Genomic DNA, 8,941 nt, shown 5'->3' with positions numbered 1-8,941 from the left:
TGTACCTCCCGAGGATAGTGACGATAGTGATAGTGAACTTCCGGTCGCTGATCCTCGAGAAAGACTCATAAATCGTTACCGACAAGAACGAGAAACATCTTCCGACGAGGATGATATTCCGCTCGCTGAACTTAAACAAAAAATGGCAAATAGAAACCGACGTGAAAACGAGGAAGACAAATCTTCTGTCACTTCCGGTTCAAGCGAAATGTCGGATAATAATAGTTCCGATGGGTACAATTCAGAACGCAGTCAAAAAATGTCTGTTGATGAAGTAAGAATACCAAAGAAAACTAAACGAACTGTTAAAAAGTCTGAAAAGAAAGACGAATTAATTTTAAGTTTTCTCTCAAACATTTCTAGTTATCTTAATAAAATGAACGACTAACATGTCGTAGACGTAGGCTTCGTGATGATTGTTTTTAAATAAATATATGTGTATATAAAATAATTTTGTTTTGATTAATTATTCTAATTCTCGCTTCAGATGGACCACTGAAAAAATTTTGATTGTTTAGAAATCCTATAAATATCAGTAATCTCTGAATCACAGCTTTGTTTATGAAAAAGGAAGGAAAGTGTTGGTTGAATGTCAAACCTTTATTAAACAATTTTTCAGTACTAATACTAGAGAAAAGTTTATCTTATTAGTTTATTGTTTTTGTATTTGAGTTTAATTTTTTTATTCTTATTTTAAATAGATAACATATCGATACTTTATTTTTTCAAAATTGAAGCAGTTAAAACTTGAGGACGACTTAGCTTTGAACTATAACATTTAGTAAATGCATTGATTTATTTTAATGCTATATTTATAGATATTTTGTTATTAATATATTCTTAAGTTTAATAATAGGTGTTTAGCCAAGAGAATTTAGTAATAGAGAGATTCAAATAGTCACACGATACCTTGGTGGCGATCAAATGGTGTCAACTGATGTTGAGGGTGATGGTACTGCCTACAGAGATGTTAAAATAACTTCTGCACCATTACTGAGAACCAGCCACTAAGAACCATTATCCAGTATTGGATATTGGCTTTGATCATTGGACACAACGCAGACGTTAAGATGTACATAAAACTATACGATCACATAACTTTTTATTGGTGAAGGGAATCGTTCTACAGCATCACAGGTAGATTTTCCTGTAATGTTTCAGCCGGTGATAACTGAGCAACCTAGTCAGGGACTCTGAATTAACAGAGTAGGTAAGCTAGGTCAGTTAGGAGTAAATCAACAGCGGATGGTGGATCACATGAAGGACGGATGGTGGATCACATGAAGGACGGATGGTGGATCACATGAAGAACGGATGGTGGATCACATGAAGGACGGATGGTGGATCACATGAAGTACGGATGGTGGATCACATGGAGAACGGATGGTGGATCACATGAAGGACGGATGGTGGATCACATGAAGTACGGATGGTGGATCACATGGAGGACGGATGGTGGATCACATGAAGTACGGATGGTGGATCACATGAAGGTCGGATGGTGGATCACATGAAGTACGGATGGTGGATCACATGAAGTTGGAATGGTTGCAGAACTTTTAAATGACGGGAATTGGCGTTGCAGATAAACAGATGGATTGTTGGAGTTGACAACGACGATCAGAGGAGCAGTTCACTGGAGTCGGGGTTATGAAGACGGTCCGTAGTTGATGGTTGCGCCTTTTTCTGGAAATAAGAAGTTCCGATATTTGATGTTACGAACTTAGTTATTCACACAAGAATTGTATGAACTATACATTGCTGAACATTTAGATGTTGTTGAACTTTTGAAATGATTTTATTTATGAATATTTTTGTTGTTTTTAGGGAAATTTGCAAGCATTCATATTGTCACCGATTTTAACTAAAATATAAATTATATTTCTTAAGAAAGGGAGGAATGTGACAATATGATAAGCTAAAAATATATATATAAATATATATAAAATATATTTATATTTATATTGATGATTATATATTCTTAAAATGTTTATTAAATTGAATAAAATAAATACAGGGGAATATATCTATTAAGTAAATCATGACCTTGTAAAAGGTTGTTCAGTTGACCGCTGGGTTGCATATAACATGTTTACATGCAGAGCAGGTGGTGACATGTAGCAATAACAATTAGTTATAACACTGGACATACGTGTATTCTTCGAACATCAATTTCCAGGTTGGTCAAAACATGTCAATTAGAGTCAACTTAATAGATATTCATCCCTGCATCTTTTGATTTAAGACTATGATGGTCAAATTAATAGAAACCTTGACGCTGTTTATATTCTGTATATATACTTGTGTATTTTATTGTATTGGACACATCGGTCTAGGCAACGTTAATAAACTTATAGCAAAATACCATCTTGTTATAAAAATAAAGGACGAAGTTGAAGATCATTGAGAACATAACATTCCTAGTAGTTTTGCCAAATACAGGTAAGACAGTTTATTCCTGGTGTAGAAAAACCTTTGTTTTTTTCAAAAATTCAAAGCGGTGTTTATTTATAAGATTATATTAATGATAAGCCAAGTCAACACAAGTGCCAACTACTGGGATGGTGATACCCTCGGGGAAATAAATCTCTACCAGCAGTGGCATCGACTCAGAGGTTGCATTTTAAGTTTTAACTCATCATAGATACCAGTATTTTAATTTTATATTTACGCCAGACGCGCGTTTCGTCTACAATATATCAGTGAATGTCCTGTGAAGGGAAGACAGGCGCATCGTTTACGTAAGACTTCAAAAGGTGCTATGTTCAATTTTGTCGAAAGGAACTAAAAAAAAAAAACTCAACTGTCAGACAAGAACGCGAAAACCAAAAAAAAGACCCAACATATCAGAGTCAGTAAAAACTAATTTTCAAAATCTTGCCATATAAAGTCATAATTTCCCCATCCGAATAACATGATAAAAGAGTTTGTAAAATGTGTTATGTAAATGCTGATAAAAGAATGCTGATTACTGGCTGATTTTCTTTTTCAAGGGTATGTCGAAAAGAAAACGACAAAGATGAAAGAACTTTAGTGCGAATGCCAGCTGGTATAAAGTTCAATATACACTTACAGACTTAATAGACAGTCTACTTTTCATTCTTTCAAAAAAAATTCATATCAGAGGTTTTGTACCAGATAGCCAAAATCAGCAAAGAGTACTGCATTGTTAAAAAAGAATGATAGTAAAACTACATACAAACCAGTTAACTTTATCAATGACAATACAAGCGACACAACCTTAAAGACGGTATAAGTACCCTCGTCCACGTGCGGGTGTTGTCTGATAAAAATAGATGTACATGGATACACATGGAAAAAAGTATTTTGTAAAATGTGTTATGTAAATACTGATAAAAAAAATGCTGATTACTGGCTGATTTTCTTTTTCAAGGGTATGTCGAAAAGAAAACGACGACGATGAAAAAACTTTAGTGCGAATGCCAGCTGGTATATAACCAAATTGGAATTTAAATTAAAAAAACACTCTTTATTCTTTTATGATATAATTTGTTAAAATAGAACTAGTTAAACACTATTTAAATATCACCTGAGTTTGATCAATAATTATCGACTCGATAAGTTCTTATCTGCACATGCATCTACTGTACATGTACACAGCAAAACATGTGTTTTTATCCTCATTGTTTACAACACTTTAAATAACCAAGTTTATAAAGTTATGTGATTGACACCTTGAAATAGATCCTCCACAACTCTTAACCGCAGCAAGATGGCAGATAATCAGCATGAGAGAGGCAGGAATGTCGCTGTGACAACTGTACGTATTGTCGGTCATCACTTTTCCACTATTAGTCATTTAGAGAATAAAAATCAGGCAATACACGATATAAAAGACTATCCGAGATCAAAAAGACCCCCTATGCCACCTGCTAGGGAAAATCAAGCATGATGAAGCTTAGTTAGAAAGAAACCCATTGCATACAATACAATCCTGAAAAGAGAGGGGTTGGCATACAGGAGCCTTTTAACAATAATTGTTCGAGATTGAATCATCTCTACTGGTTATTGTGCGATAAGACCATTTCAGGAACGTTTGCTGACGAACAGACACACAGTTATCCGTATCCAATGTAGTGCAGAGCTGGCCAAAATTGGAAATAAGCATCGTGGAGGAAGATCCATTGTTCAAATGGAATTCTGTTTATCTTCCTTGGTCCAATCATAGCCCGGATTTGAACCATATCAAGGATGTATGGGACACTATTGGGCGTAATTTTCACAAAAGGACACCCCAGTCTAAACACGTGATGAAATAAACAATGCCCTTCATCAGAAATGGTTGCTGCTACCTAAGCAACAAATTAGTCGATTTATGGCAGAAATCATAAGACGTTAAGTGGCGGTTCACTGTTTAAATGGAGACTGCGCACAAAGTACTATTTCTTTGGCGTATAACGATTAACCATGATGTGAACATCTTAAGATTGATTTTGAAATGTCTGACATTGTAAAGTTCGACTACAGTGAAAGTTGTAAAGTTTTGTTTTTAGAATTGTGGTTAGATAAATAATTTTTTTTTCAAACATTTTTTGTTCGTTAAAATGCCAATGTTTTTATAAACTATGTTTCAATATTATTTTACAAATATTTTATCAAATTCTATCCAAAATAAAGGCTGATTATGCAAGTTTTAAAAAATTAATATTTTGCAATACTTTTTTCCATGTGTATATATAAAAAAAGAAACATTACTTTGCTTTTTAAGTAAAATATATTTAATATATTAGTTTGTAATATTTTCACGATTATAACTAATGACCTGATTCATCTATTCATGATCATTTAGTATTTTCTTTTAAATTCGAAGATAACTTTACGCCATTTTCCGATTTCAAACAAATACGCATTTTTTCAACCATTTACCTTTATAGAGATGGAACTGAGTTGTCCTTTTGATCATTAAATGTATCGAGCACTATTCAATGTCTCTAGAATGACTTTGAAAGGCGCTAAAGACTCGTTTTAGAGATACTGGTACAACATTTTAACGTCCCCGAGGTTGCAACTCACGTGAAACGAAGTTATGTGAAGATTGGCAAATCCGCATTATTCATCTCCGTAATCGATTTGGAGAAACTCATGGAAGAAACAAAAATAGGCTATATGCGCAAACAGTTTGTAACCGACTTCATCTGGGCAGCTTAAGAGCTCGTCGTTCGTTGAAGTGAACTATCCTTACGCAGAATCGAAGGATGTCGCGAGTTAAATGGAGAGGGTACGGATTCGATTACATAGACTAACATGGAGACTAATCCTCTTTACCGCTGAATCGAAATTCAACTTGACATTTATCGATGGCAGAGACATGGTCTGCCGCAGGTACAAGGCATGCTTTTTGATGCGCGCGTACAGGAAACAAATTGGCTTTAGGATAACCTACCAGGAACGCCCCGATCTGACAATTAGTGAAGGAAACCTAAATGCAAAAGGGTATAGGAACGAAATTCTGGCTCCACTAGTTCTCCCGTTTCTCCGAAGGCAACGTTAAACTACATTTTTAACAGAAAACGCCCGTTGTAAACACATTTTAATGAATTTTAGAGAATAATCGCATTCGAGTGTTGCCGTGGCCAGTATTGTCTTCAGATTATCGCCAATGGTACATCTTTGGGACGAACTTGGACGACTCACCAAATAGAGCCCAAATCCATCGGAAACGGTCAACCAACTTGAATAACACTTTTCAGGGAAAGTAACAACAGAAAGGGTCATTGATAAAAAGGACGATCACGAATAGTTTCTTCAGATACTGGAACATGAATGACCACAATATCACCATCCTGAAAGCTCTGAGGGCCATTTCGGATGTTGTAATGAAATGTTGGTTCATTCAAAAGCACGTATGAAACGGATATAAAATGGATGCAAATAAAATATGATGCAGCAATAAAAGAACGTGAAAATAAAATAATGAACAAGCTGGACAAGTAAGACCACAAATTCAAACATGCAGAACCATTGATTTATTAACTTCACGAAAATAAAACGGCAGCTGAGATCCAGGTGATGAATGTTTGGTAAGTAAAACAAGAAGAACAAGAAAGAGAAATTGAATAGATTCACGGAGTGAGATGTGTTGAGACAAATTAGATTAGATATTGAAACCTTAAAAATTGAGGGTAATACGTTGCATCATACTCATACCTCTCGTAAATAGCACACACATGGTGTTTACTATGTGCCGCACTCAATGTAATGTCACGTCATTTTGAGCTCTAGTTTCAGATTTTTGAACATAGCGCCCTTCGATACCTAGCGCAAAAGAAGCGCCTGTTTCTCCTCTACAAGACCTATATAGTCATACCCCGTGACACCCCTCATTATTTTTCTCTAGAAGTCCTAGAATAGGCCGACCCCCCTAATTTTTTGACATTTTTTTCGAATTTTGAGCTCTAGTTTCAGATTTTTGAACATAGCGCCCTTCGATACCTAGCGCAAAAGAAGCGCCTGTTTCTCCTCTACAAGACCTATATAGTTATTCCCCGTGACACCCCTCATTATTTTTCTCTAGAAGCCCTGGAATAGGCCGACCCCCCTAATTTTTTGACATTTTTTTCAAATTTTGAGCTGTAGTTTCAGATTTTTGAACATAGCGCCCTTTGATACCTAGCGCAAAAGGAGCGCCTGTTTCTCTTCTACAAGACCTATATAGTCATTCCCCGTGACACCCCTCATTATTTTTCTTTCGAACTCCTGGATTAGGCCGACCCTACCCAATCTTTTGGACATTTTTTTCGAATTTTTAGGTCTAGTTTCAGATTTTTGAACATAGCGCCCTTCGATACCTAGTGCAAAAGAAGCGCCTGTTTCTCCTCTACAAGACCTATATAGTCATACCCCGTGACACCCCTCATTATTTTTCTCTAGAACTCCTGGAGTAGGCCGACCCTATCCCCTTTTTTTTGACATTTTTTTCAAATTTTGAGCTCTAGTTTCAGATTTTTGAACATAGCGCCCTTTGATACCTAGTGCAAAAGAAGCGCCTGTTTCTTCTCTACAAGACCTATATAGTCATTCCCCGTGACACCCCTCATTATTTTTCTTTAGAACTCCTGTAATAGGCCGACCCTAGCCCCATTTTTTTGAATTTTTTTTCGAATTTTGAGCTCTAGTTTCAGATTTTTGAACATAGCGCCCTTCGATAACTAGTGCAATAGAAGCGCCTGTTTCTCCTCTACAAGACCTATATAGTCATACCCCGTGACACCCCTCATTATTTTTCTCTAGAAGTCCTAGAATAGGCCGACCCCCCTAATTTTTTGACATTTTTTTCGAATTTTGAGCTCTGGTTTCAGATTTTTGAACATAGCGCCCTTCGATACCTAGCGCAAAAGAAGCGCCTGTTTCTCCTCTACAAGACCTATATAGTCATACCCCGTGACACCCCTCATTATTTTTCTCTAGAAGTCCTAGAATAGGCCGAACCCCCTAATTTTTTGACATTTTTTTCGAATTTTGAGCTCTAGTTTCAGATTTTTGAACATAGCGCCCTTCGATACCTAGCGCAAAAGAAGCGCCTGTTTCTCCTCTACAAGACCTATATAGTCATACCCCGTGACACCCCTCATTATTTTTCTCTAGAAGTCCTAGAATAGGCCGAACCCCCTAATTTTTTGACATTTTTTTCGAATTTTGAGCTCTAGTTTCAGATTTTTGAACATAGCGCCCTTCGATACCTAGCGCAAAAGAAGCGCCTGTTTCTCCTCTACAAGACCTATATAGTTATTCCCCGTGACACCCCTCATTATTTTTCTCTAGAAGCCCTGGAATAGGCCGACACCCCTAATTTTTTGACATTTTTTTCGAATTTTGAGCTCTAGTTTCAGATTTTTGAACATAGCGCCCTTCGATACCTAGCGCAAAAGAAGCGCCTGTTTCTCCTCTACAAGACCTATATAGTTATTCCCCGTGACACCCCTCATTATTTTTCTCTAGAAGCCCTGGAATAGGCCGACCCCCCTAATTTTTTGACATTTTTTTCAAATTTTGAGCTGTAGTTTCAGATTTTTGAACATAGCGCCCTTTGATACCTAGCGCAAAAGGAGCGCCTGTTTCTCTTCTACAAGACCTATATAGTCATTCCCCGTGACACCCCTCATTATTTTTCTTTCGAACTCCTGGATTAGGCCGACCCTACCCAATCTTTTGGACATTTTTTTCGAATTTTTAGGTCTAGTTTCAGATTTTTGAACATAGCGCCCTTCGATACCTAGTGCAAAAGAAGCGCCTGTTTCTCCTCTACAAGACCTATATAGTCATACCCCGTGACACCCCTCATTATTTTTCTCTAGAAGTCCTAGAATAGGCCGACCCCCCTAATTTTTTGACATTTTTTTCGAATTTTGAGCTCTAGTCTCAGATTTTTGAACATAGCGCCCTTCGATACCTAGCGCAAAAGAAGCGCCTGTTTCTCCTCTACAAGACCTATATAGTCATACCCCGTGACACCCCTCATTATTTTTCTCTTGAAGTCCTAGAATAGGCCGACCCCCCTAATTTTTTGACATTTTTTTCGAATTTTGAGCTCTAGTTTCAGATTTTTGAACATAGCGCCCTTCGATACCTAGCGCAAAAGAAGCGCCTGTTTCTCCTCTACAAGACCTATATAGTTATTCCCCGTGACACCCCTCATTATTTTTCTCTAGAAGCCCTGGAATAGGCCGACCCCCCTAATTTTTTGACATTTTTTTCGAATTTTGAGCTCTAGTTTCAGATTTTTGAACATAGCGCCCTTCGATACCTAGCGCAAAAGAAGCGCCTGTTTCTCCTCTACAAGACCTATATAGTTATTCCCCGTGACACCCCTCATTATTTTTCTCTAGAAGCCCTGGAATAGGCCGACCCCCCTAATTTTTTGACATTTTTTTCAAATTTTGAGCTGTAGTTTCAGATTTTTGAACATAGCGCCCTTTGATAC

The sequence above is a fragment of the Mytilus trossulus genome, chromosome 8 (assembly GCF_036588685.1).
Source record: "Mytilus trossulus isolate FHL-02 chromosome 8, PNRI_Mtr1.1.1.hap1, whole genome shotgun sequence".
Taxonomy (NCBI): Eukaryota; Metazoa; Mollusca; class Bivalvia; order Mytilida; family Mytilidae; genus Mytilus; species Mytilus trossulus.
This window is presented reverse-complemented; position numbering follows the sequence as displayed.